Source organism: Marmota monax, unplaced genomic scaffold (assembly GCF_021218885.2).
Source record: "Marmota monax isolate L192 unplaced genomic scaffold, Marmota_monax_Labrador192_F-V1.1 WCK01_AAM20220418_F8-fsc00049, whole genome shotgun sequence".
Classification (NCBI taxonomy): domain Eukaryota; kingdom Metazoa; phylum Chordata; class Mammalia; order Rodentia; family Sciuridae; genus Marmota; species Marmota monax.
Genome location: NW_026694221.1, coordinates 2216337 through 2239947, shown reverse-complemented (window position 1 = coordinate 2239947; position 23611 = coordinate 2216337). Strand labels below are relative to the sequence as shown.

The 23611-nt window shown below is 32.7% G+C and overlaps 1 protein-coding gene across 1 annotated transcript in view; it reads right to left on the bottom strand.

Moving 5' to 3' along the window:
• The window catches only part of Klhl1 (kelch like family member 1), a 404701-nt gene that overhangs the window by 181928 nt on the left and 199162 nt on the right, over positions 1–23611 (bottom strand). The gene's annotated exons all lie outside the window — the stretch shown is intronic.

Below are 23611 nucleotides of genomic sequence, written 5' to 3'. Positions count from 1 at the left end.
GGAGAGAGGCTATAGTAGTCACAACAATCCCATATTTCAACCTTTTATTATCTTTCATAGCTCCTTCTTTTCATGACAATTTATTTGGCTCAATTCAGATTTCCATTTATTTTATTTCCTGATTGCCACAGCTTCTAATTTCTCTGCCTGAGTCTATTCTTAGCATCTCAATTGTGTCCTCTACAATGATACCAAAATGATATTTCTAAAATATAAACGTGTGTATGGCATCATTCAAAGATTTTGTTTAATTTTATGGTCTCCCTTTTATTGGTTCAAACTTCTTGTTTAAGAATTCTGGTTTTTCATTATCTGACATTTTCTGATTATCATTCATTTTTTTCCCTGACTTACATTCCATTCACAACTGAAAGAAAAATTACTCTTTAAATTTTCCATGTTAACATGTTCTCCTTATTCACTCCATTGCTTAAATATGAATTTAACTACCATATTTTCCTAATTTCTGTCATATCAAGGACACAATAGCTATCTATATGAGCTTTTCTAGCTCTCTATCTTGTCTCATGTGACCTGACTTCAGTTCCACTAGATCTTCACAGTGCAAGGTTTGTATATCCTTGCCACTGCAGTTACCAAACATGTGCTAATCTTTGGTGCACTTTGAGATTTCATTATAAATTGTAAGCTGTAAGACCTTGTCTTTTGTAAACTGTATATCTAGATCCTGTCACAGTGCCTGGAAAATAGAAGGGAAACTAAGCATTTATTGAATAGATGGATTGATCTTGCAGATCAATGTGGTTTGTATGGCACATAGTAGTACAGTGTTTGTAAACGTATTTTTAAAACTGTCAAAACCTTTCCTACATTTAAGCCAAAAGGCTTCTGTGTATGGTGTATTATTAGAGAATATAGAGGTTCCTCAAACAATGTTTAGACTTTTTTTTTTTGTACCAGAGATTGAACCCAGGAGCACTCAAACACTGAGCCACGTCTCCATTCCTTTTTTTATTTTTTATTTTGAGACACAGTCTTGCTAAGCTGCTTAGGGCTTTGCTATGTTGTTGAGGCTGGCTTTGAACTTGCAATCCTCCTGTGTTAGCCTCCTGAGCCACTGGGATTACAAGTGTGTGCCATTGCACCAACATGTTTGGCCTCCTTTTGCTCCACCTCCTCCAATGTCTCCTGAGGCAACTCCATGGAAGATATAACTAAAGCTTCTCAGAATATGAGTTATGGTCATAACATTATAGTGGTGGTAGACTCCATAGGACACACAATTTAAGATAAAATCTGAGTGAAGCTATGACTGTATTTTAAAAGCCATGTGACTATGCTAAAAAAAATAAAGCATTCATCAAGGGACCAACAATCTTCAGGTGAGAGCAGACTCACTCCTATTCTGAGGAGAAATCTGACCCTTGATGGGAGTATATCCTGGGAGCTGAAGTACCCTTAACTTCAACAAGAGGATGTTAACTTTTACTTTCTTTCAGGTCTTCTGTCATTTATTTACATAAGCTTCATAATAATATAGTTTAGAAGTAATGTGATTTGTTTATAAAATTCATCAACATCACATAGTACCTGAGTTAATTCTGTTAGTGGAAATGATTTTGACCCCTCTGTTTCCTTTGGGTTTATACAGTGCTTTATAACTTCAATAACTATTTAGTGAATTAACAAACTAAGTGTTTGGAGAAGTTCTATCAACATTTTCTAAAGAGCTAAAGTAAAAAAAGTGTTTGTGAAATCTTAGAAAGATTATTTTTGTCCATTCACTTTTTCAGTTACTCAAAAAATCTCTTCCTATATTAATCTATACACAGGATTATAGAGCTAAACCATCAGTATATAGTATAGAATATCATTTTAAAGCTCTATGAAACTCTTAGCGGTATCTATCAAAATGACCATACTACCAAAAGCACTATACAGATTTAAAGCAATTCCAATCAAAATCCCAATAGCATTCCTGATACAAATAGAAAAATCAATCATTAAATTCATCTGGAAAAAATAAGAGACCCAGAATAGCTAAAGCAATCCTAAACAGGAAGAGTGAAACAGGTGGTATCGCTACACCAGAATTTAAACTATATTACAGAGCAATAGTAATAAAAACAGCATGGTATTGGCACCAAAACAGGCTGATAGACCAATGGTACAGAAAAGAGGACACAGAGACTAATCCACAAAATTACAATTACCTTATATTAGACAAAGTTTCCAAAAACATGCATTGGAGAAAATATAGCATCATCAACAAATGGTACTGGGAAAACTGGAAATCCATATGCAATAAAATGAAGTTAAACCCCTATCTCTCACCATCCACAAAAATTAACTCAAAATGGATCAAGAACCTAGGAATTAAACCAGAGAGTCTGCATCTAATAGAAGAAAAAGTAGGCCCTAATCTTCATCACGTGGGATTAGGTCTCAACTTCCTTAATAAGACTCTGATAGCATAAGTATTAAAACCAAGAATCAATAAATGGGATGGATTCAAACTAAAAAGTTTCTTCTCAACAAAAGAAACAATCTGTGAGGTGACAGAGAGCCTACATCCTGGGAGCAAATTTTTACCCCTCACACATCAGATAGAGCACTAATCTCTAGGTATATAAAGAACTCAAAAAGCTAAGCACCAAAAAAAACCAAATAACCCAATCAATAAATGGGCCACGGACCTAAACAGACACTTCTCAGAAGAGGGTATACAATCAATCAACAAATATATGAAAAAATGTTCATAATCTCTAGCAATTAGAGAAATCCAAATAAAAACCACTCTAAGATATCATCTGACTCCAGTCAGAATGGCAGCTATTATGAAGACAAACAATAATAAGTGTTGGCGAGGATGTGGAGAAAAAGGTACACTCATACATTGCTAGTAGGACTGCAAATTGATGCAGCCAATTTGGAAAACAGAATGGAGATTCCTTGGGAATTTGGGAATGGAACCACCATTTGATCCTGCTATTCTTCTCCTCAGTCTATACCCAAAGGACTTAAAAACAGCATTCTATAGGGACACAGCCACATCAATGTTTATAGCAGCACAGTTCACAGTAGCTAAACTGTGGAGCCAACCTAGATGTCCTTCAGTGGATGAATGGATAAAAAAAAATGTGGCATATATACACAATGGAATTTTACTCAGCATTAAAAAAGAACAAAATCATGGCATTTGGAGAAGATAATACTAAGTGAAATAAGCCAATCTGCTCACCCCCCACCAAAAAAAATGCCAAATGTTTTCTCTGATATAAGAAGGTTGACTCATAGTGGGGTAGGGAGGGAGAGCATGGGAGGAATAGATGAAGTTTAGATAGGGCATAGGGGTGGGAGGAAAAGGGAGGGGCAGTAGGTTAGCAAGGATGGTGGAATGTGATGGACATCATTATACAAAGTACATGTATGAATACTTGAATTGGGTGTCTGCATGCTTTATATACAAACAGAGATAGAAAAATTGTGGTATATATGTGTATAAAGATTTGTAATGCAAAAAAAAATAAAAAACAACAACAAAGTACATGTATAAAGGCATAAATTGGTGTGAACCTACTTTATATACTGAGATATGAAAAATTGTACCCTATATGTGTAATAAGAATTGTAATGCTTTCCACTGCTGTTGTGTAGTTAAATAATAATAATCATAATAATAATAACTAAAACTGTGAAAGCAGCCTTGTATCTGGGTAAACAGTAATGTCTAGAGGTCTGAGATATTATCAAAATGTTCTTTACCATCCACATTTCTACCAGCATTGTGATCATAACCACTTAGATCTCCAAGAAAACCAGGGCTTTCTCTACAGCTTTCCCCTTCTGAGAGCCCCCACCAGAATTGTAGTTGATATTCTATTCACTACAATAAACACTCTTTCTAGAATAGACTTCAAAACTTTTCTAACTTCTATCTATTCTCTAGTTCCAAAGCTGCTTTCATATTTTTAGGTGTTTGTTATATAATATCCAAATTTTTGATACTAATTTCTGTTCGGGATGATATAACAGAATATCCTAGATTGAATAATTGATTAACAACAGAAATTTATTTCTCGATATTTTGGAGCCTGGGAACTCCAAGATCAAGACACTAGCAAATTTGCTCTCAGAGGGCTTGGCTTCTTCCTTGTAAGTAGAATCTCCTCACTGTGTTTTCACATGATAGAAAGGGTGGGAAAAGATCTCTAGAAACTCTTATTTATAAGGGAAAGAATTCCATTCATGAGGGCCTTGTCTTCATGTATAATCACTCCCCAATGGCCACATTTTTCTACCATCACAAATGGAACTTAGGCGTCAACATATGAATTTGGGGGAAGACAAAAACATTTAGACCTTAAGTTTCCCAAAATACTCCTGCCTATTGGAAACTTAGAATGTGAACTTTTGTGGAAATAGTGTTCTTGCAGATGTAATTAGTTTAATTCAAAATCATACTGACTTAGGCTGGGCCCTAATACAAGTGGGGAAATTACTTATACTGCTACAGGTCAAGGAAGGCCAATGATTTTTCCGGGATACCAGACGTTAGAAGAGGTTAGGAAAGATTTTCCCTGGGGACTTCAGAAATGGTTCTGTGCACAATTTGATTTTGGAATTTTGGCCTTCAGAACTATGAGATAATATATTTCTGTTCTTTTAAGTCATTCATTTTGTGGGGCTTTGTTATGGTAGCCTAAAGAAACTAACATACATTCTAAGAGAAATTGAAAAAAATTATGTTTAAAAACTCTCACATAAAACTAAGAAACTACAGCAATTATTCCCAATATTTTCAGTGATAATTTCTTGATTCTTTATTTTATAGATTGGTGCCTTTAAGAAACATGGCATTCCCATATCCCATGTTGAGGACAGGAAAAATATGAACTTACTTAAAGGTCCAGCCTATATATATATATATATATATATATATATATATATATATATATATATATATATATATTTATATATATATATATATATATATATATATATATATATTTATATATATATATATTTTTTTTTCTATTACTTCTAGAATTTACACTTTCTATACCTAAAGAGTGATCAGAGTTAACTCTCCCTAGTTATCAAATGACATAAATGTTGTTATACTCATGTATTACTGCTAAGATTCTAAACTTTTCAGATTTTAAAATCAGTTTTTCTTGGCTTTGGCTTATTTTCCTTGCCTGAAATTTTAATCCCATATCAAAATGGTTGACTGAACTCTTGAACACTAACTTAAAATTTCAAAGGGAATGAAGACCCATTATATTATAGTCAAACCTTGCTATTTTACACATGAGAATGTTGAGACTCAGAGGGGAACAAACATAGTTCCACTTCTAATGAAAACTAAGGCTGGAATTAAAATTCAATCTCTTGTCCTTTATGACACCTCCCTTTACCACTACCTGGGCTATGTACCCTTTGAGTAATATCTTTCTGATTCTCCTCTGTGTATCTGTTGGTAAAGCCAGAATTAGACAGACAGTCAGTATAGGTAGGTAAATTAAGTCAGGTCAGATCAAGTCAGGACAATTTTGAGTGAGTCCCAGGAAGTGGGAGATTGTCCCCTGAGGGATTGAAATGTCAATTCCTTCAGAGCTCTTCTTCTACCCTTATCAAGAACCTATCCCTGCTCCAACCTGTTGCTAAGGTAACCTGTCCTAGGAATTGCCCCTCCCTACAGGGAGCTATAAAGTTGTTAATTAATGAGTCCTGGGCTGCACCATCCTGCCCTTCCCCCTCCAGCCCACCTGTTTCCCACCTTTTGGCCATCCCACCAAGCATTCCTGGGCCTAATCACAAAGGCAGGAAGGAAAAAGATAAGGATAAGAGGGCAGGAGAGCAAAGGAAGCCTAGGACATATAAAAGGGGCAGAACACCTCGCTCGCTTCTTGGGATACCGGCTATGGTCCCCTTCTCCCTCGAGGAAGAAGTCTATGTTACCACTTTTAAAATGAACCTTGCTTTATATGCTTGCTTGCCTTGGTGTGCTTCTCTAATGTTCAAACTTTAGTATTTGAGGGAGCTAAATTCGTCACTAGTAACCAGCGGTATCATTGGGACTTAATGTCTTATTTTGACCTATGGATGTATATGCACTCTGATTCTTGAGTGCTGACCTGGATTTTCTTTACAACCCTTGGTACTTCTGAGTTCCATGATGAGGCATGGTGATTATCCGTGATTTACTTTGGAGAGTTGCCCAGGATTTAGATCCCAACCTTGTTAATCATTGGCTAGGTGAATTTAGAAAGCTGGATTTCTTATACTTAGGTGAGGATAACTATAGTATTCACTGGAAAGCACACTTTTGAGGATTTAAGTATGAAGACTAGTTTAAATTTCTTAGAAAAATGTGTGACTCCTAACAAGCATTATGTATTTGACATTACTATCCAGCATCTGATCCTACCCTTTACTTCAACTTTCTACAGTCTATATTTACATTAATATCTTCCTTAATTTCTTTTCCAGTATTCATTTAAGCAACAAAATTTTGTTGAGTGATTACTGAAGGTCTAGTATATATCTAGTCCTGGAATACAGAGAAAGAAAATAAAAGAAGGGAAAGAGAGGGAGGGAGGGAAGGAAATTTGGGGACCTACAAATCTTACTTTCACTTTCTAAAGAGGAACACAGAATGAGGTTATAAGAGATTTAAGGAAATCTAAGGGATGAAAATGCAAATGGAAGGAAGGAGTTTGAATGAGTGGAGATCTAATATTTTTCTCTCTGTAATAAAAATTCCCAAGGCTAGAAAATACTTACCATGGAACCATGGATTCATCAGCCACCAAAGAAACCTTAACATCTTCTGGTCCAATTCTCATACCTTCGTTTGCCAGAGTGTAATATTGGAATTCCTACTACCTCACATAATCTCAAATTGGAAATGATCTTTAAAATCATTTCACCTACTTGTTATTTTCAGTGATAGGAACCACAGTACATTTGGAAGAAGCCCATGTCATTGCTGAATGGCTCTATCAGAAAATTGTCATAGTTTTGATGCACAATATGCTTTTTTATAATATCTTATTGAATCCTGGTATAAATAAATTACTATCTATATATCACCATTTCAAACACTTGAAGATTAATATTTTTCTACTTTGTATCTTGCCTCTTAAAGGCTGTAGAACTATCATTCTTTAATTTCTTCAGATGATCCTAATCTTCAAAACCAGAAAAAGATGCTGGTATAGAAGATGCAGTTTTAGATGAATTCCTTTTTGAAAGTCCTGCATTTTTCTTATTACTTTAGAAGTAAAAACAATAAATAAAAAATAACTGATGTTTTCAATGACCATATTACTTATTTGCATAATTTTTATCTTTCTCAATGAATTTTCCAAATATAGACAGAAAAACCAAATATGAACTAGTCACTACAAAAACTTTATTTTCATATTGATATATATGTTTAAATTTTATTCACTGAATACAGTGACATGTATAAATAAAGAGTATGGTATTTACTAACACAATACTAATATTATTCAGAAAGAAGGAAGGGTTTAAAGAGCTACAAATATATCCAAGTTGAATAGTGTTTCCTGTTTTCTGTTTATTTTCTCATCAATTTTTAAGAATATTAAATAGAATTTAACTTATATAATGAGTTCTTGCTTGATAACAGCAGTATAAGGAATGGATATTTAGTATTTGCCACTTGTATTTTGTTGTCATAAACCTGTATCTTCTTCTGAATTTCTCTCTACCAGACTAAAGTGAATGGCTGTGGGTTCTTTTTATTAATTTTTTATCACCCACTAAACATTGGATACTTGATTGGTAGTAACTACTTTTTTTTCCCAAAACACTTAACTTTCAATGCTTTACAAAAAATTAAACACATTATAATAATTTCAAACTGTATCTAACATCAGATATAATCTTTGATGACCTCTTTTGAGATTATTATATGGGAAAAAAGATAATTATGTTAAATGCCTTAAAAATACATGATTTTATGATTGGAAGTATCCTATGACGATATGTAGCTAAAGAGTTAAAATCAGCTAAACATTTGTTGGAAAGAACAGTGAGTTTTTAGTAAAAAGATTGATGTACCAACTGTGATACTTCTTAATCATGACTTGCCAAGTATAAAGAATTTAATGTTCTAAGACACTATCTCCTTATCTTGAAAATCGATTCCATAGCCATATCTAATTTGTAAGCCTTTTCTTATGTGTTTTAAAGATCTACTAATATTAGAAAAGTAATTACTAAATTTTACAAGGCTATGAAAAATATAAGCAATTTATTAGAGGATACTTGAACCTTTGTACTTGTTTGGTCTGTTTCTGATAACGGATATATACGGCCAAAAGTTTAATGTTACATATATTATTTACCAACATTAATAATGCAAAAATGTAAAAGTCTGTAAATATCATTTATAAATTTTGCTACCAAAAAATAGCCCAGTCAGCCAAATAGTTCTACATTCATTTTTTTTTAATTAATAGGAAAAAAGACTGTACTCATATAAGTTAATTTGCTGTAAACTGTGTAACAGTATCATATATAAATTATAAGAGTCATGGTATTTTTTTTTATTATTAATATTACATACTTTTAATTCTTGGTTGTGACAAAATCTCTGTCTTCCATAACTTTGTTAGTTGTTTTACATCAGTATTTGCCAGGTTTATTTTACTCATTTAATGGAAGTCATTGAGAATGACAGTAGCTTGAGAGGTTAGGAGAAAATTGAAAATCCATATTTAACCTTTATGAAATCATATGTTTGGGTCAATACACAGGATACATTTTTATGAGTGCCAATTAAATCCTGAAACAACATAGCTATATATTCAAAGATGTTTGCTTCTGTTGCAGCAAAGAGTCCACGATACCTGATCACGTAACTTTTATTTTATTTAAAGAGTTTCTCATTTGATGAAAGCATAAAAATAATGATCTTCTACAACCTCACTAGAAAAAGAAAATTTTTTATGCATGGTGATATTCTATCTTCCCTGCTAGGGCATCTTGTAGAAAATTGGCTGTAAGAATTGACTTTGATCTGCCAGAATGTTTGTGTATTTTATCAGGCAATGCTCATCTATACTCACAAAAAAGTGAAAGAAAAATTTTCCCTTATCTTAACAGAAAACATTTCCCTCCCCCCAGGGCTAGAAAGAAATATATTGTCAACTAAAATTTATATAGTATTTTGTTCTTATGCTAATAAACATAAATGATCCTCCAGGAGTTCTGTTAAATGCATAATCAAAATTGCTAGAAAGTTGGAATAAAAACTATGTGTAGAAAAGAAAAAAAAAGGTGAGTGGGAAACTGGCATGTATAACCATATTGATTACTTTGCAGTTAAAATATTTAGCATTCTAAAACAAAGAATACATTGCATTTTTGCGATCTTAAGGTCTAAATGGTCTCTACAGAAGCATGTGCAATTTTAATAATGATTTTGCTTTCATTTATTGCTTAATAAAAGGATTTAGACAACTTCCATTCTGTGTTGCACTAATTTACTACTTACTAACGAACATTCAAAAATCTCAGCACAGTATGTCCTCTTATAATGAACCTATTTTAAAGCTTAAAAAAACGTAGAAATACATAATAATTGCCAAATAAAATTGGATAAAAATAAAAGACAACCTATAAAAATTATTTCCAGTAAAACTCTAAGATGCAAACTAATAAAAGTATACCTTATGAAAAAAATATTTGGAATAAAACAGGATAATCTTCTTGGCAGTTACACAAATTTATAATACGTAGTCCTCAAGTTTGCCATAATTTAGTTCATGTCATTAATTTGACTCTCAGAAAATAAAAGAACCATTAATTACATTACAAAATATATTATTACATACAGTCCATTAAATATAAAAGTTGGTTCTAGACATGGAACATTAATATATTATGTATATGAGCCGATAAAAAGAAATTAAGGACTACCCAAATTAGAAGTTCACCTTTCACATCATTATCTTAGATTCAAAATGGAAATGACTATTCAATATTTCTTAAAATATTATAATATACAATTTTACTTTTAATAAATTCATTAAATAACTATTATATTCTTCTAATTATATAATGTCAGAATGATAGGTTTGCATATTAGTTTTGTTTTGCTTGGTTAGTAGCAAATCACTACAAAATTTTGGCTTAAGAAAAGACTCATTTATTACTTTAAAGTTCTGTAGGTCAGAAGTGCAGACAAAATGTAATTCAGTTGGTTTCATGGGGTCAAAATCAAGGTGTTGGTAGGGTTCTTCATTTAAAAAAATCTTTTCAAGCTCATGCAGGATATTGATAGAACTCCGTTCTATATGGTTGTAAGAATAGGGTCAACATTTCCCTTCTGGCTATTGGCTGGAATTACCGCTTGATTGATTTCTAGTTTTTTAAACTCTCTTGCATTGCCTTCTGCCTTATCTCTCCTTTCTTAACTTACTCCATATATATATGAGAGGTTCTTTTGGTTTCCTCTACTGCCATACAGGCTCAAGTCATTAAGCTTGAATAATTTTGGAAAATCACTGTCTTAAAGTTTGTTAATTCATCACCTTAGTTTCATCTGCTTGGTACCTCTAACAGTACTATCTAGATTAGTATTTGATTGAATTAGTAGGGGATCTTGGCAGATAAGGAACTGTTTATAATTTTGCCTACCACAATTTAACTGCCATTTGATTTATCTATTTTTTGTGTTTGTTATTCAAAGATTTAGCAAGTGAATCTGATTAATGAAGCATAACCTTTATCAAGTCTTAGTCATTGAAATACAATTTATCATACTTCTTTGTATGCTAATTCTGCTTCAAGAATATAAATTTAAAGATGAAAATCCATGTTCTACCCCTAACGAAGTGAATAAATTGGGGGAGTGCTTTTTATAAATTAAAGAAATCAGAAGGCTAATTTTCCCATTTTGGTCAATAGACTACTAATATTATCTAGTCAATTATGAAGAATGTCCTGGATAACTTATTTAGAATAGAACAATAGGATATTACTTAACAAATTGCTTACAAAAAACTTCTGATTCTCAGGGGCACCATGAATCATTTCATTTAGTAAGCCTCCCTAATCTTTGGCCAAATATAACCTGTGAGTCAGATTAGGATCCAACAAAGGCCTCCAAAAACCTGGGTAAGTAGTTACCTATTGCTCACAGTCAACTGGCACTGTGATTTAAAATTATTGGACACCCTGAGCACTGAGTTTGTGGAACAATGCCCTAAGCTAGCTTAGACATGTCCCTGGCACCAACAGATGAAATACAAAGCAATGAATAATTCAGACTTTTGATTTAGTGAAAGAGAGTTTAGAGCCCTTCAAGATTGTTTTGTCCAGTTGTCCAAAGAGGTTTTTCAGATTTAATGTTAAGTTTGCCTTCATGATGAATGAGGCAATGTAGGTAAAGTTGGTGAGGGTCCAATAGTATCTTGTTGAAGTTGTCTCTACAAACCCCTTTCTCCGGAGTACCCTGGATGCCTGAGGAGAACGAAATGGCAGGCTATGAGAGAACATGAATACTTGAAACCTTCATCTTTCTCAACTGGTGACAACAGGGGCCTGGACAGGTCTGTACCACCCATGATGAGTTAGTTGCTGCCCCTAGGAAACAGGTGCATATCACCCTCACAGATGCTATAACAGCCCTTCAAGCCAAGCCACACTGTTGTTCTGGGACTAGAATGAGACTCTCACTTATACTGAGTGTTTCACTAGACCTCAGTCCACTTCTTTCAACTGAACACCCTATTTTCAAAATTGTTAACACCATAATAATTATAACATTCTTCTAAAGCCTTCAATTACCCTAAACCCCTTTTGAAAGACTCAAATAATTGGGAAATAAGAATAGCTATTAAACTGCAGGAGGTGGGATACTTCTTGGGTGTACAACATGAGTTTTTGCCTACAAGAATCTCAAAAATAATGACAATTATTTTGCAGTTTGCAGTTCAACATTTCTCTTAAGATTGGTTCACTGCTTTATTCCACGTAATACTATTAAATTGATATCTGAATTAGAAAACAGATTCCATCCCCTCAAGCTAGAGAAGATTCTAGCCAGGTTTGGGTTCACACTCTTGGGTTGGATCAAGGGTACTATCTTTGCTCAATAAGCTAGACAGATTGTCCAAATCACAGTCAATGTGAAGGATTCCACTCCCCCACTCCTCAAAACTGATAGTACAAGAGTGCCTTTAGCCTACAGTGTTGATTTGGCAGCTGGTAGGGAAGAGGATCTAACCTCTTTTGTCTCTCCACAGCATATCCCATGTAACTTCCACCTTACCAAATATATAAGTACCACTGTTCCATGATGCTGACACCAAACTGAATTTGATTAAATATTGCATATTATACACTTTGATTCTGTATACAAATGTCTGATTGCTATGCCACCCTATACCAAAAATAAATATTCTCCAACTATAGATCTTTCTGGTATCTCAAGTGCCCTAACCTTATTAATTTGGACCCGATAAACTTATAGAGTGCTAATACCGCCAGAGTGAAATACCTTCCTAAATGTCAGCTCACTCTGTCAAAGATGAGGACATCCAGAACATGCAGAATAAGGGACTCATTATGTACCATCAAGGTTATTTTGTCCATGGTAATAACAGGCTTTTTCTCATCTAAACTCACTATCACATATTTGTTTATAATACGTCATAGTACAAGAAGATAAATAAACATAACAAAATAGAATATTTCATTGCAAAGCTTTGACAGAGGGTACCTGGTTCTTTCAAATACACTTTAATTTCCTGTGGGACATAATTTCCTTGCTTCTTAATGGTATAGGTTCATGGCCATCTTCATCTTTCTAGGTAGAACATTATTTCACTTGGGGTGGTTTGATCATGACCCTGGTTAACAGATTAAACAGTCTTGATCACAGACTTTCGATTTCTGGTTCATTTGAGTCCATGATTGGTAGCTTCTATCTTGGGCCTGGAAGGATCAAGAGGTGGCTTAGAAAGGTAGCTCAGTGGTTGCACATTTAGATAGCAAGCATAGGGCCCTAGATTTGATCTCTAGAACCATACATATGCACACATGCACAAGTGCACAAGCACATACTCAGACACATAGATACATAAAAAGGTGGAATCAAGAAGAATGACTCTAGGGGCTAGGGTTGTGGCTCACTGGCAGAGCGCTTGTCTAATATGTGTGAGGCACTGTGTTCAATTCTCAGCACTGCATATAAATAAATAAAAAATAAATGTTAAAAAAAAAAAAAACAAGAGTGACTCCAGGCACGAGCCTTATGTATAATCTTTCAGGCCCAATTATACTCCTAATGATTTGCCTGGAAAGACTCATAGAAGGAAGCTGTCCTCTCCACTCAAGACTAGGTATGCAGTCAGTGATTGAAGTTTTATAAAGGACTTTGCAGTCAAGGACTCAGGTCACCTGGGCCATCCATGTTGATGCAGATATCTGCACTCCTAACTCAGAACCTTCCATTCAAGAGACCTCTAATCAAGACTCTTAGCTGAAACACTCCTCTTCTTGTCTCAGAACTTTTTCATTATTGGTCTTTCCTTGTCTCTTCCTCTTTGATTCATGATTTCATCATATCAAGGGTCTTTTATTCAATGCTACTTGAGTAAAAATTAGGGTTTTCCCTAATTTTTGCTCTTCCACCTAACTGTCACTGATGCTGTTCTTTGGGGAAAAATGGGACATGAGAAGCCAGCACAGTCCTTTGCCTCTTGCCTCCACTGACCTGGCATTTTGAATAAAGTCTTAATAGTTATTTCAGTTTGTCTCATTGTCATAGTGGAACATCTTGACATCTGTAACATCTTGACATTGTTTGACAGTAGGAGTATGTTATCCACAAATCCAACACTTTAACTTATTATTTAATATATTTTTTTTACTCTGATTCCCTCCTGCTACAATGTAGAAAGAAATCAGTCTGAAGTACATTTCTCAATCCTGTAACCACTCTTACATCTAATTTATGCAATATAAATGCAACTGTCATAAAAATTTATATAGTTTTCTATCAACATTTTTATATTAAGGACTATATTTTATCTACCCCGTATGCCTAAAGCTCTTGATATACAGATACACTGTGTTGAATTTAGATCCTTAATGAGAAAGAACACATAACATTATTATTGTTACTACAGATTAAAATATTAATGGTAACATTATTAGCTCTATTGTGAGTTTTCAGATGTATAAAATACTTTAAGTTGAATTACTACCACTACACACATTATCAATGAACTTCTAGTAATTTTTATATGATTAAGCTGAAAGTGTACAGTACCTGAAATGACTGTATAGCATAAAGAAAAAGTTCTGTACTTAGAGAAATAAATCAATACAAAAGTTGCTATAACTAGGTAGAAAATATGTGTTACAAAGAGGGAAACTCAGTAATTATCAAAGACCAATAAATAAAGGATGCAATTTACTTAGATTATAATAACTAATGTGCACCCTATGAAGAAAGTAAAACTAATGAGGGTTAAAAGAAAATGTCCAAAGTTTCTTCTACAAATTTAAATTGTATATAAACAATTAAATACGTCAATGTGATTTTAAGGAAGAACCACAATATTGATAGGGAAAGAACAGGATGCTGTCAGTCTAGATAAGGATATGGGGAGGTAAGTCTGACAGTCTTGAATCCCTTAATCTTGTGATCTCGTCCCTTCTATATTCCAGAAAACTATCTTCTTTTCACTAGAAAACAAACCCATGAATAAACAAAGAAATAAAAAAGCCAAAACAAAAAAATTAACATCAAAAATGACACCTCAGTTTCTTTCCAGAGTCAATATCAGCTAGATAATTAGAAATTTTATGCAGGAAAAAATAGCATTTACATCAAAGCACCACGTTTTTAATTCAAAACTAAGTAAGGGTATAGGGGATGCTGCCTCTACCTGGGGAATATATAATATAACTAGAAATACTGGCATTCCAGGCCAGAGGAATCTATGTAAAAGCACTAATCCCAGAGCCAAGTAATAAAAATAGAGGAGGAAGACTGGATTGGAATCCAACTTGCCAAGGTCTGTGAGGATCTATAGAAATCATCACCAAGAATCTTGGAGTAAGATTGATGAGATCTTGTTGAGAGTATTATTTTATTTGAATGAAGAGAAAAATTAATAATTGGTGTTGAACATTAATAATAGCAATGAAATGGCAATTTTTAGTGTTCACACAATTATTAGGACAAAATAATTACATATACTCAGGATCAACTAATTTAAGAGAAAAATTGAGATTGCTTGTGAAGGACACCACCACAAGTGAGTATAATCACAATAAGATTCACAATAACTAAAATTTTGTTTCAGTGTGGGTATAATGGTTCCGTAGGCTTTCTCTGTAATTATCGTCTTAGATATAACTATAATTGATAATACAAATGGCAGATAACTCATTTATTTCCTATGTTATAAAAGTAGTTCTCAAATTTTTGCATGAATCAGAGTCTCCAGGATGCATAGTTGGCTACATAAATTGTGAGACACAATAAAAAACAAAGATGCATAGCTTTTGCTCAAAAGCATGAAAAACATATTGTTAAAGATACATATGAAGGTTTTCTTCTGGTATACTTACTATGGTATTTTAAATTTAATGTTATTCTAAATAAAGAAAATTAAAATTCTGTACTCCTAACATTTTTTTTTCTTTTTATCATTAATTGAGCAAAAATATCAGGATATTTAAGTCATAGGAAGAATAACTAAACTGTGCAATTATTTTATTTTATTTTAGCCTATTTCTGCAGGGAGCCTAGAGTTGGGACAGAAGAAATTATAACAAGCCAGAGGCAGTAAGACTGGAAAGAGGAAGAATGTGTCCCTCAGTCATGGAACTATTTGCAGAATGATGCTCCCAGGAATAGGGAGATCCTCATAGTTTCCCATGAGCACTGGTATACAATTATTGATTGGACAATGCACCTTTGCCTTGAAAATGCTTTCTTCTCCATTCTTATCATCAGGATGTTACTTAAAAAGAACAAAAACATTTTATTTTTGTATAACAAATTCGAGAGTATGCTTTTATAGGGCTTTTTCACTTTTTTAGAGCTTTTATTTTCTGTCATAAAATAGGATACAAAAACGTTAATTGTCCTGACATTGTACAAAACATCAAAGGCATTCAATAATGCTATCTATCATGATCTTAACTGGATTAAGGAATAGAAAATAACCTAGTAACATATATGCATGATGAAGGATGAAGGATAAATCCTATGATGTTTTATGAATCTTCTGCATTTGTAGATTTTTTTTATCATCTTATAGTTTGGAAATATATCAGGAGAGCTTCTTTCTACCTAGAGAAGATAAAGTCATTGCCCTTCATTCACTCAGCCTGTAAAAATGTGGTACTAATTTATTATGGCTTCTTTTAACTTTGAAGGCCCTTCAGAATTTGATTCTAACCTACTAGACGGATCATGCAGTAATAATTTTCTTTCTAAAGGGGTTAGAAAAATCAAGGTCAGGTTGTAGTGCAAGTTTCTCTGAAATTTTTACCATATGATGAACAAAATCAGTTACCTCTGCAAGTATTCATGTGGGTAAGAATACTGAGAAGAGATTCTGGATAGTCACAGTGATAAAATCATGGCTCAAACTTCTAAAGTTGTATAGCAAGGCCATATTTTGCATATAAGTATTCATCCTTTGAATAAGTATGTATGTGCTGATTTCTCAATCTAAATTTAGAGCGTTAAGTAGAACCCATTAATAATAAACATGGGGAAATAAAATAATTCAGTTCTAATAAAGAGATACGTTAATATGTTACAATGATGAAAGGAAATCATTCTCTTAGACCAACCTGTTAACAGCATATGTGGATGTCCACTTTGCATGGTTACAAAATGGCTTTCTGAAAATTTCAAATAGGTTGACTGGTTGTCAAAGTTTTATGGAACAATAGGGAATTATTAATGTCAGGAAGTCTAGGGTAATTTTATATCAATGGAGTGACTTCAAAGTGAGGATATTTCTCGAATGCTTATCAGATAGCAATTATTAAAGATCAACAACCAAGCAAACAGAGTCATGATGGACATTGGCTATCTTCTTCCCTTTCCATCTCAGTGTTTCCACAATATTTTCACAAACAGATGACAAAGCAAGGATTGAATCTATGCATGCTCCTGAAAATATGAGCTCACTTTCACCAAAGCTATTCTACTACAGAACTGCTAATTTTTAACATGGTACACTTCTTTGGAGGACATAAGCCTGACAGCTGGTGTGAAAATTGTGTAATATAAATTACCTTCTACCTAGGAAGGGGAAGACATTCATCTTTTCTGATAGAGATACATCCTCTATGTAGGGGTTTGACTTCTTTCCACTTCAACATCATAAAAAAGGCATAGAAAATTCCTGATCCATTGATATACTATGATATACTATGACTAGCAAAATTTCCTCAGAAAAAGGAACCCCTATTACAGCAAAAACTGCAAAAATGAGCTTATCCATATGAGATTTGTTGGTCTTACTATATACTTCATCAACAACATCAGTTGCAAAGAATAGTAGAACAGCATGTTGAAAGTTTCTACACACCACCAGCTTTGGATATAGCATGATATACAATAAAAGACATGGTCATTCAAGAAAATATACATTAATTGAACCAAGAGTTCATATTTTATTCAGCATCATCAACCCATTAGAATTAATGGTTATGGAAAATAATCATTAAAATGTAGGTTTGAGATTCACCTATTTCACTATTAGTTCCAGTAACCAAATTAGGAATATGTGCTTTCCTTTTCTCCAGCTACAGTATTTGTTGAGCAAGAAAGTCTATATCATAGAGGAGAGGGCACTTCTGACAATAGACAGAGTAAGACCTGATAAAATAGAACCTGAGGATATAAACTAGCCAAGCAGAGCTGATTAACATCATTTAGAAAAGAGAAAGAATGACGTACAGTGGGATAAACTTTGACCTCTGAGAAACAAAAGACAATATTTATTGTCAGAAAATTCCTTTCTTTTTATGTCTTTGATGGACAGTTTTGCATCACAGTTGTTCCACATGATCTGTTTAGATACATTACCCTTGTTAAACTACCAGCTGTGTTTTCTCATTAACTGTGAACGGCTCATAAATACATTACCTTGCTGCTTCCTTCTTTCCCAGCCTACTTTTCTATTTCATCTAAATTTTGCAGCCCTAAGATTGTATATACCAATAAATCCTTGGTCTATTAGGTTGTCTTGGCTTATGTTTTCAAGGGAAAATATATCTTTCTCTTTTGGAAATCAAGAGTTAAGTACAACTTAAATATCAACAATAAACAAACAACCTAAATATCAACAATAAACAAACAAGAATGTTTACATTTGTAAATAAGACCTTGTCCAGGTAAATAGCTAGAATAGAATGAAAATACCAGTGACAGAGTAATACTTATATGTGGAGACTTCTTTAATTACTTTATATTATAGTGTTAATGCACAATTATAGTAGAATGCACAATTATGAAGACAAGTAAAATGGATAAAAATCCTCATTATAAGAAAAATATTCAAAGTAATATCAATATTACTAATATTTATTTTACTGTGGCAAACACTTTAAACCATCTCCTCTTCACACTTGAGTCTGTTATGGAATGAGTGTATATCATCATGGGGTAGGGTAGGTAAACAAATTTCTAAAAAAGAGTTGTATGATAAATTATATGTAATAATGAAAGAAGAGTGTAGATAAAGTCTGACTGTAAGACTGTAAAGGACAAAGGGTGAATGTAGTAAAAGCAGTAGATTGTTCTTTGGAGCTACTGTGCAAACAAGAGAAAATTCAATACTATTCTTTACCGTGGTACTTATTATTCTAAAGATAAGACTCAAATATTTGCCTGTATCCTCAATAATTATCTCAAAATATGGAAGACTGTAAGCCCTCAAAATGCCTTTTGAATAAATGCTTATTCTCAGCCTACTGCAAAGCAGAGGGAAAGAACCAGTTGAAGAAAAAGAACATAATCATGAGAAGAAAAAAAAAAAATTAAGTAAGTGTAAGGAAAAAGTAGAAGCAAATGAGAGATCATTTGAAAATGTTTCCTAGTCAAGAAAGTGATATTAAAATTTTTAACCAGCATTCCAAAAACCAAAGTTGTTCACATTTTAAAACAGAACCCTGAAAATGCTTGGCACTATTTTTATTTTGAATATGTATAGAATTTAAAATATGGAGGATAAAGATATATGAAAGCATTAGTACAGAAATCCAAAGGAATATAGCATATAGAGTATATATATTGCATATAAATATGTCCATCTGAAACATAGCAGGCTTGTATCAAGGATTATGATATCATTTCCTTTAAATTTTCATATTCATTTAAAGAAATGCTTGGTATATGGTCTATGTAAGTATATAAAGAGATATATTTGAAGTGATAACTAAATATAATTTCGATTTAGTATTTTTTTACTTTTTAATTTGTTCTTTATAAAGAACAAACATTTGTTCTTTATAAAGAACAAATATTTGTTCTTTATATATGTCAGTACAGTATATTTTGACATGTTATACAAACATAGAGCATATCTTATTATAATTAGGATCCCAGCCTTATGGTTGTATATGATGTGGAGATTCACTGTGATGTATTCATATAGGTTCATAGGAAAGTTATGTCAGATTCATTCCATTGTCTTTCCTATTCCTGTTCTGCTCCCTTCCCTTCATTCCCATTTATCTAACCCACTGATGAAATTTAACCAAAATACAGAATTATTTAAATATACAAATCAGAGATTTTTTAATTTTTTAAATTTAATACCAGAAAGGTCTTAGAACACATTTATAAAAATGATTTGATATTCATTATTTAATGAGAAAAGAGCATTAAAGATAAAAGTTTAAAACTTTCTGAAGTCAAGAAATATAAAAGTAGAAGAATTTCTGACAGTTATCTTGTTTAAATTTTATGAGTCTCAAGGTAATATTAGGTAAATGCTGAAGTTATCATTCTGAAATTCTCACCTTGAGAAGAATAGAACATGACTATTATCAGAAATGTGTATGCATTTCAGTTAAATTTCTATTGTACAAATCCCTCTCTTGTAAGTCTCCAACATACTTATTCCTCTTATCAGTGGGAACTTTCTACCAATTGAGGGAGCTGAAAATATTAAAAAAATCTTTCATTGAATTAAAATCATTCCTCTTACATTTTATTCACATCATTCCTGGTACCTCATTAAGACAAAGCTCTATTCACTAACTGACAACTCATATTTCATAAATTATTTTCATTGCTCGAATGAGCAGAAGCCGATATGGCCACTCATATTTGCGAATTTGGAAACTCAAGCACAATTTTAGTAAATATTCCAAGTTATACAAATGTAGTTGAGAAAAATCGGAAAGATAGGCAGCATGGCTCCAGAATTTATACTTAACCATCATTTATGTTGTGTCTCAGTGTGGCTCAAATAAAATGCTGCTATATTGGGTAGTATCAATGATCATGATATGATTTCTTTAATTTTTTTTCAAAGCTTTGCTACTAATGGTTTGTAGTGAATTTTCTTCTCTTTGATGATTCCCATAGTTGCAATCTCTGCAATAGAGACAGGTCTTCACAAAAATAGACAAAGCGAAACTAACTACAATATGTTTTTCTTAAGTAGGATATTAAGAAAACATTTAATGCTGTTTTTATTTCCAAATTGAGTTAATTTGATTTGTTTTCTACCTTTAAACCATGTAGAGCACATAAAAACAATTATATGTATTAATTCAATTTCAAGTTTGGAATAGATTTTATTTATTGCAACTCTAAACAGCGGTTTTGCCTAATCCATGAGAATATAATTATGTTCTAAATGGGGTTGTTAGTCTCGTGCAACGGCACACACCTGTAACCCCAGATACTGGACAGAATGAGGCAGGATCATTGCATGTTCAAGGCAACTTAGCAAGACACTGTCTCAAAAAAAAAAAAAAAAATGGACTGGGTCTACAGCTCAGTGGTAGAGTGGCACTGCATTCCAACCCCAGTACTGAAAAAGAAAACAAAAAACAATGGTAAGTATTGGTTTTTAAAGTGTAGCATTAATACTACATGTGTACAGGTAATAACAATACTGATATGACATTGTTGTTTATCCTTATAGTTTTAAAATCACTATACTTTAGCCTTGAAATAAAATTTTAAAATAGAATGTAGATTAGCATAGTATGCACTTTAAAGGAAGGTAGTCTCTTTTATATTTTTAATTGATTAAATGTTGGGACTAGTTTTTTTGGATACTAATATTGAATGTAATGTGGCGATTTCTCCACTTTCATTCATTAAACAATTACTGAACATCTACTTTGTAACAGGCATTCATATTAAATTCTCCGGAAGGAGAGGTCCTTGGGACTGAATTATAACAAGATATACTCCATGCTTTTATAAGTATGCCAAAATGAATTCTACTATCATATATAACTAAAAAGAACCAATACATTTAAAAAATTTAAAAAGTGATTTGCTAAATGTAAACAAACAAATAACAACAACAACAACAACAAAAAAAAAAACGGAAGGAAGACTGACACCAGTTGGCCCAACCAATTACAAAAACTTTGAATTCCTGCCAACCCAATATTTCAGATAGCTGCAACTATTATAAACTTGTGAATTCATGCTTTAGGTTTATAAAATATTAAATTATTATTTAATTCTCATCACTTAGCAATATCAGTAGTATGATTATTTCCTTTCAAAGATGAGAAAAGTAAAGTACAATAGATTTCTTGCCTTCAACAGTTTATATTAATAATCCAGTTATATTAATAATCCATATGTTATGGTCTAAGTTAATGCAGGCAGTGAAATGATTAGATTATGAGAGCTGTAATTTTATCAGTGTATTAATCCATTTGATGTATTAAAAAGTTGAATGGATTACTAAGTGGTAGCTCTTGGTAGATGGAGTGTGGCTAGAGACAGTGAGTCACTGGGGGCATGTTTTGGGGATTATATATTTTGTTTCTGGCTCCTCTTACTTTCTCTCTCTGCTTCCTGGAGTCAGTAGCTTCCCTCTGCCATGCCCATCTGCTATAATGTTCTGTCTGTTCTTGGGTCCGGAGCAATGGAGTCTGCCAACCATGGACTGAACTTTTGAAATCATGAGTCCAAAACAAACTTTACCTCCTCTAAGTTGTTCCTGTGATATAGTTTGGTAGCAGTACAAAAAGCTACCCCACTAAGCAATCTTTCTCCAAAGATCAGGCTATAATCACATTCTTCACTGTCTCCTTGCCTAAAATAAGTGCTGATAAACAAGTGGGAATAGAACTCTTGAATATATTTATATATATATATATATATATATATATATATATATATATATATATATATATATAATTTTCAAATTTATACGTAGCAGACTTTTGTAAACTATCACAGCAACCCAGGAGATATAACATGATGGTCACACTAATCAACTGATGGCCAAGATTAACCTAGTATGTCAAAATCTCTCAGGGAACTTAAGTTACTGGCCTAAAAATGTTAATTAGCAAAGTGAGCTCACACAGTGAATTTTTAGTAGGTAAATACACTATGTACTGTCTACTCTTCTCAATACCCCATGAGAACTACACCTTTATTAAGGAGTCACTGAAGTTCTACTAGATTCACCTAATAAGTATTAGACAACACTGGACATTTTCATTACAAAAGTAAGACATTTCTGTGACTCACATTTCCAGAAGACACTTTCATTAGCTGAAGTTTATCTAAAGAGTCATAGTTCCATCTTTGATTTTTTATTTTATTCAGTAGGGTAAATAAAGGGGTTATTTAAAGAAGGATCAAAGGAGTAATTGTGAGACTAATCTTTGTGTTTTTATTGCCCACTTTAAAACACACTTGATTAATGTTTATATTTGCAAACCAGGAAAACTCAATTATAATATCACATAGTTAATATTAAAGTTCTTCTAAAGTAATGATATTTTGGGAGTTTTCTTCAATTCTGCTTGCTTGGTTCTAGATTTTTAAATTTTTATGGAATTAATAAATTTTCAATTATGAGAACATATTATAATTTTAAGATTATATTTTATTGCCCTTACTTTATCTTGGATAGAAGATCCTTTTAAATATGGTTCATTTAAATATTCATTCTTTCAGAAACTGAACTAACTAACTAGTGAAGCAAAGTGAAAATTCCTATCCTGATTTTCATACTGGATACTTGCTTAGCATAATTAAAATTCACTTGACTGAAGTTATTATGTATGTTTTTGATATCTTTCTCCATTTTATCAATTCTATTGAAAATAGTATAACTCTCAAGAAAATAGAAAAATACATTTTAGGTTTTATTAGCTACCTTTCTCTGGTGTTCAGAATATTATCATATTTTTAAATCATTTGTGCTATTCTGCCAAATAAATGAGTTTTCATTGTTCTGATTAAAATATTTATTTTTTCCATTGATAAAACAACCTGTGATATCCAAACTTTGTGAGACCTATCAACTACCTCTTCACAAAGCATTTGCTTAATCATTCTCTTATTTAAAAGGAAAAACAACCAAAGCAAAAGCAATTAATATGTTGGCAATGAATGCCTATTGGTGGCTTA